Source organism: Mytilus galloprovincialis, chromosome 2 (genome assembly GCF_965363235.1).
Source record: "Mytilus galloprovincialis chromosome 2, xbMytGall1.hap1.1, whole genome shotgun sequence".
In the NCBI taxonomy this organism is placed as follows: Eukaryota; Metazoa; Mollusca; class Bivalvia; order Mytilida; family Mytilidae; genus Mytilus; species Mytilus galloprovincialis.
The window spans coordinates 66,168,456-66,175,512 of NC_134839.1; the positions used below are offsets into that span (position 1 = coordinate 66,168,456).

At 31.8% G+C, this 7,057-nt stretch overlaps 1 protein-coding gene across 1 annotated transcript in view; it reads right to left on the reverse strand.

Moving 5' to 3' along the window:
* The window catches only part of LOC143064160 (membrane-associated transporter protein-like), a 55,099-nt gene extending 48,042 nt beyond the window's left edge, over positions 1–7,057 (reverse strand). Inside the window, exon 1 of the mRNA XM_076236781.1 lies at positions 6,913–7,057. The gene's annotated coding sequence lies outside the window, so the exon portion shown is untranslated. The remainder of the gene's footprint in view (positions 1–6,912) is intronic.

Below are 7,057 nucleotides of genomic sequence, written 5' to 3' on the forward strand. Positions count from 1 at the left end.
TAGTTTCAGTTTTATTTATACTATTTCTCGTTTTGGAACTTCAACTTTGGTAATATATATATATATATGTTTGTGGCATAACATCGTGGCCACAAGTTAATTGTTTTCTGTTTAGTATTAAATTTATATTAAGATCCATTTTGTTACATCTTGTGATAATTTTTATTTGGCAATCGCCAGTGGCAGTCAACAGGGTTTAAGAACATCAGTTGTTCGACCTGTTAGTCAAATGCGTTTTGTTTAAATATGCTTTTTCACTTTTTTGGTCTTTGGGAAAATGTTGTTTGTGCTGTTTTTAGACCCTTCTACAACGAAATTTGTTTTACATGCACACGTATAAAAATTGCGGTTTTTATCAAACGCAATCATAGGTTTGAACGTAGTTTTCAATTTAGACTCGTTTATATTTTTTCGTTTGGGCTTGTATCATATTTTCCCCCCGGTTTATATGATCCGTTCATCCTACATTGACTCTTAAAATTCAAGAGTCTATCTAAAAATTAGGGTACTTTCTCTAAAATTGAGGGTACTTTTTATATGGCCTTCCAAATACCGTTTCGATCCCTAACATCACTGAAGAGACATTTATTGTCGAAATTCGGATCTGGTGTACTAAATAAATATTGACACCGTATGTTTGTGGCATAACATCGTGGCCACAAGTTCAAAAAAAAATCTGTTTAGTATTAAATTTATATTAAGATCCATTTTGTTACATCTTGTGATCAATTTTATTTGGCAATCGCCAATGGCACTCAACAGGGTTAAAGAACATCAGTTGTTCGACCTGTTAGTCAAATGCGTTTTGTTTAAATATACTTTTTCACTTTTTTGGTCTTTGGGAAAATGTTGTTTGTGCTGTTTTTAGACCCTTCTACAACGAAATTTGTTTTACATGTTTTCAATTTAGACTCGTTTATATATATATATATATATATATATATATATACAACTCGTCTAAACATCAACCCAACAATGTTAGATCTGTAAATTTGCTTTCGCAAATTTTTGGTTCTTCCCTCGCCGGGATTCGAACCCATGCTACTGAGATATCGTGACACCAAATCGCCTGCACTGCAGCCGTCCCGCTAGACCACACGACCACCTGGGCTCTCAATAAAAGAGCTTTCGGTGGGCATGTGTTACCTTTCCACGTCAGTTTTAATCTAGCGGCGTACTACAGTACATGATATACAAGGCATGAAGATGTTATTGTTACAGATCAGCTAAATTATCTATAGTAAAGGATCCTACAAATTAATGTAAGATACAGTCAAGAAAATAATTATATTCATAAGTACGTCTGAGTCAGTGACAACCCTACAACAGATGTATCCATCGGATCGCCATCAATGATGGCGATACATGGCTGTGTACATAATGTATATACAACTCGTCTAAACATCAACCCAACAATGTTAGATCTGTAAATTTGCTTTCGCAAATTTTTGGTTCTTCCCTCGCCGGGATTCGAACCCATGCTACTGAGATATCGTGACACCAAATCGCCTGCACTGCAGCCGTCCCGCTAGACCACACGACCACCTGGGCTCTCAATAAAAGAGCTTTCGGTGGGCATGTGTTACCTTTCCACGTCAGTTTTAATCTAGCGGCGTACTACAGTACATGATATACAAGGCATGAAGATGTTATTGTTACAGATCAGCTAAATTATCTATAGTAAAGGATCCTACAAATTAATGTAAGATATATATATATATATATATATATATATATATATATATATATATATATATAGAGAGAGAGTCTATAAGAATCTACCAACCAGTAAACTTAATAGGTATTGGATCATCAAAACTGACAATACTACACAAACAGGAAAAATTATATGAGTCTAAAAGATTGTGTAAAAATACCGATAAATAAATGGAAAACAAAACACTAAAAAGTGTTGAATATCATCGCACAAAGATGGAAAAACTGAACAGATGATATAAATTATACAATACATAAGACTCATCAGTGACGCTCATATCAAAATATTTATAAAGCCAAAAAAGTAAAAAGTTGAAGAGCATTGAGGATCCAAAATTCCAAAAGGTTGTGCCAAATACGGCTAAGGTAATCTATGCCTGGGATAAGAAAATCCTTAGTTTTTCGAAAAATTCAAAGTTTTGTAAACAGGAAATTTATAAAATGACAATATTATGCCACAAACATAAGGTGTTAATATTTTCTTGTACACCATATCCGGATTTCGACAATAAATGTCTCTTCAGTGATTTTAGGGATCGAAACGGTATTTGGAAGGCCATATAAAATGTACCCTCATTTTCAGATAGACTCTTGAATTTTAAGAGTCAATATAGGATGAAGGGATCATATAAACAGGAGGGAAAATATGATACAAGCCCAAACGAAAAAATATAAACGAGTCTAAATTGAAAATTACGTTCAAACCTATGATTGCGTTGGATAAAAACCTCAATTTTCATACGTGTGCGTGTAAAACAAATTTCTTTGTAGAAGGGTCTAAATACAGCACAAACAACATTTTCCAAAAGACCAAAAAAGTGAAAAAGTATATTTAAACAAAACGCATTTGACTAACAGGTCGAACAACTGATGTTCTTTAACCCTGCTGACTGCCATTGGCGATTGCCAAATAAAATTGATCACAAGATGTAACAAAATGGATATTAATATAAATTTAATACTAAACAGAAAACAATTAACTTGTGGCCGCGATGTTATACCACAAACATAAGGTGTTAATATTTTTTTGTACACCAGATCCGGATTTCGACAATAAATGTCTCTTCAGTGATGTTAGGGATCGAAACGGTATTTGGAAGGACACATAAAATGTACCCTCGTTGTTAGATAGACTCTTGAATTTTAAGAGTCAATATAGGATGAACGGATCATATAAACAGGAGGGAAAATATGATACAAGCCCAAACGAAAAAATATAAACGAGTCTTAATTGAAAACTACGTTCAAACCTATGATTGCGTTGGATAAAAACAGCAATTTTTATACGTGTGCATGTAAAACAAATTTCGTTGTAGAAGGGTCTAAATACAGCACAAACAACATTTTTCAAAAGACCAAATAAATATATATATCAAAATTGATCGTAAGATCTAGCTGAATTCAATATGTCTCCTTCTATATACGTTCACAAGGATTTTTATAAGCAAACGGCAGAAAATACACGATGTCTAAATACATGGGGACCAACATAATCGAAATATTAGCTATTATTACATTTTGACAGCTCAGATTTGTTTTATATAAAAAGAATTAGACAATTTAATCAAATTACACCACAAAATTATAGCTATTCCCAATGACGTCTTTGTTTCTGATAATGATGTTTTTGTTTTTGTGTTCTTGGAATGTTGTCATTTCTCTTTTTCATTAGACTTAATGTACATTCGTGGTATACCGCCATCTTTGATTGTACAATCCAATACAAAGGCGGTCTAGTTATTTGACCAAATCTGCAAATTTGGAGACAGATTTGCAATTTAATGGTTAGACTGTCTATTTATATAAAGTAAACTTGGAGAGTTATTGTTTTATTTATGATATTTTAACAAATAAAATTTTTGTTCGTTTTAAGAATCATTTTTTTAAAGGAGCCATGTAAGGGGAGACAGCTCTTTTCTTACAAAAAAATATACTGGTTTAATAGGGATTTTTTAAAAATTTTTACTTGTTGCAAGAAAACAAGTTCGGTGACACCATTTTTTCTTTTTATTTTCTTAAAACATATAATTAAACCTATCTTCTCACAATTTTTTCTTTTTATTTTCTTAAAACATATAATTAAACCTATCTTCTCACAATTTTTTTCAAAATTCTATCTCATAGACATTTTTTAATGCACATAAATGTGTTTTGTCATGAATAATCTAACCAAATTTAGGCAATTTTCAACGACTCATGGATTGAAAAATAGCACGGTGACCCACACTTTTTATTATATTTTTGAAAAAAGCATATCAAAATCTTCATTTTGGCAAATTATAAGAAAATTCTGTCACAAAAAGTCTATACTGTTGATCGACTATAAATATCTTTCTAAAATCGCCGATAATGGCATATTTACTTAGATAAACAAGTTTTAAGGTCAGTAGTCAGTATTTCAATGATTGTCGTTTGTTGTTATATGTTATATTTGTTTTTTATATTTGTTTTTCGTTTATCGCTTTGTACATAAATCAGAGCGTTCGTTTCTTCGTTTAAATTGTTTTACATCTTCATTTTAGGTCCTTTTATAGAATACTATGCGGTATGGGTTTTTCTCAATGTTGAAGTCCGTACAGTGATTCATAGTAACAACTTTGATAATTGGTCTCTGGTTGAGAGTTTTCTCACTGGCAATCACACCACATCTTCTTGCAAAGTGGCTATGAACGGTTTCGTTTCGATGTATGATAGCGTTTGTTTTTGTTGCACTTCAGTGTTGCTGTTGTTCCTTTATTTTCCTCTATTGATAGATGTGTTTCCCTCGATTTTAGTTTTTACCCCGGATTTGTTTTCTATAAATAAATTGATGGCTTTTGAACACCGGTATACTGTTGTTGCCTTTATTTGTCTAATCCATGTAAATCAGCTATTCAAAACCATAACGTCATCGCATAGTTGGAACAGAGTTTAATCTAAGAAGGCAACACAGCGTTTAAAAACCTTTCTCTTACTTCCAGTTTGCCGAATTCACTATTTAGTTCCAGTAAAAGTAAAAGCGAAAGCGAGATTAATATTACAGGAAATAACATGTTATACCGTAATCCAGTTCAAACGTCCCATGCATTCGGCTACTTAAATATTTAATACCGTGCGTTCCCGTTTATGCTCATTAATCCCTATTATCGAGAATGAATTCCAAGGATTTATCAACTTCAGTTTATAGACAACCATTGTGTTACAGCTTATGTCAGTGACAGTGTGTGGGAGCAAATGATGAACTGATTTAGCAAACTTGATATATTTAAACCAGTAAAACACGACCAAAGCAATGTCATATAAGCCAAGCGGAATGCATTGCTGAACCGTAATAACAACATTATGCTGCTTAATGCATTAATTTGTATTTTTTAAGAGCTTAAATACAACATTTAAACTAATTAGCGCCAATATTATATATATCAAAATAATGTTCAAATTATGTTTTGCAATGAATGAAGTTGATATGAAATCGAATTAAATTAATTGAACAAAAATAAATGACTGTTTCGGGCACAACTTTTTCGAATGTTCACTATTATAACGACACTCAAGGGGGATTTTAGTTTAAGTTTCGTTCCCCCTGTTGTGAAAAAGAATATAGACTAAAGTATCGATGGAATTTGTATAATGATCTATACTAGTATTTGAAATCACCAAAGCAATTATTTTTCATATGCATTAAATAAAACAATTCAGTAGATAGACAGTGTTTGGAAAAATAACAAAATGACATAAATCAAAGAGTTCATGCAGGCAATAGCAGAAAAGCTTAAACCTTACAAGCTGAGTCTTTTTACAATCACAATGAATGTATACGTAGTTAAAAGATCAAGAATTTGTAATGTCAGAATTATTTTTGTTATTTATTTTCGGTTTCAGCAACGACCATTTGCTTGAATAGGATGCACATGATAATGATCATAGACACCAAATGGTTATATGTATGATGTAATATAAACAACTTAAAAATAATAAGTAATATGGTTAAATAAGTTAGTGTGAATGCAGATCTTTGCTGCAGATGCCCACAGCAACCATGCAAGGTGAAAATAGACTGTGTCACAATAGAACGAAAGGTATTTGGTATATATATCTATGTCGCAAAAGAAAACATGTGGAGCATTTTCACAAACCCAGTAGTCAGCACTTCGGCGTTGACATGAATATCAATTATATTGTCATTTTTATAAATTTCCTGTTACAAAACTTTGAATTTTTCGAAAAACTAAGGATTTTCCTATTCCAACATTAGATAAATTTAGCCGTATTTGGCACAACTATTTGGAATTTTGGGTCCTCATTGCTCTTCAACTTTGTATTTGTTTGGCTTTAAAACTATTTTGATCTGAGCGTCACTGAAGAGTCTTATGTAGACGAAACGCGCGTCTGACGTATAAAATTATAATTCTGGTACCTTTGATAACTATTTCCAGAGATTTCTGTTAGATTTGATTGTTGGAATAAAGTAAATGCTTTATTCTATAGGTTATTAATTTGCTTGTACGAAATACATTATATAAACTCTTATCCATCTATTTTCTATCGATAAATTAGTCCAGTATTGAACAAAATAAAATAATAAATTTATAACTTTGATTAGAAAAAAGTTTTATAACCTCGAATCACGCAGAACACCTGTTATAAAATTAAAAATAATGTTTTTTCCTTTTTTCTGACAAATCAATGAATTCATTCTATTTTATATCAGCTGTTTGTTTTAGGAAAATCAGCATTCGAATAGTTTTGTTAGATTTCAGTGACCCAAGATGGTATTATTGTTCCTCCTAGACTCAAATATCTGATGTGTTGACTTAATTATGTTTAAGATATTTAAGTAAACCTGTCAGATATTTAACTCGAAATGGCATATATCTAAGTTAACTTGTTAGTTATTTGAGTTGACCTGTTATATATTCAGGAACTTTGCTGAAATGTCAGTTATCAAAGTTGACATGTCAACTAATTATCTTCAAATTAAGGTAGCAGGAAAATAAGCAAGAGAAGTTCACCTTTCAATAAGCCTTATTTTCAATCTGAAAATTCATTTTTAGATATTTAGAAATGTTTTACATCAGTTTTGATCACTCTTCTTCCCAAATGAGAAAACATTATATTATATAAAAGCACTTGCTCGGTTTGAATAAGAAATATTTCTGTATTTATATAGTTACTCCAATTATGTCAAAGTTACGAATAAAAACTATGAGTGCTTACCTGTGAACGTCTGTGTCGCCTCACCTCCGTTTTTCTGATGACAAACTTCGAGCCTAGCTCATCAATATAGATTTCTTCCGATCAATAAAATGAGGCTCATTCCATGGGGACGAATTCCAATAGATAATGCTAATAATGGTTTCAT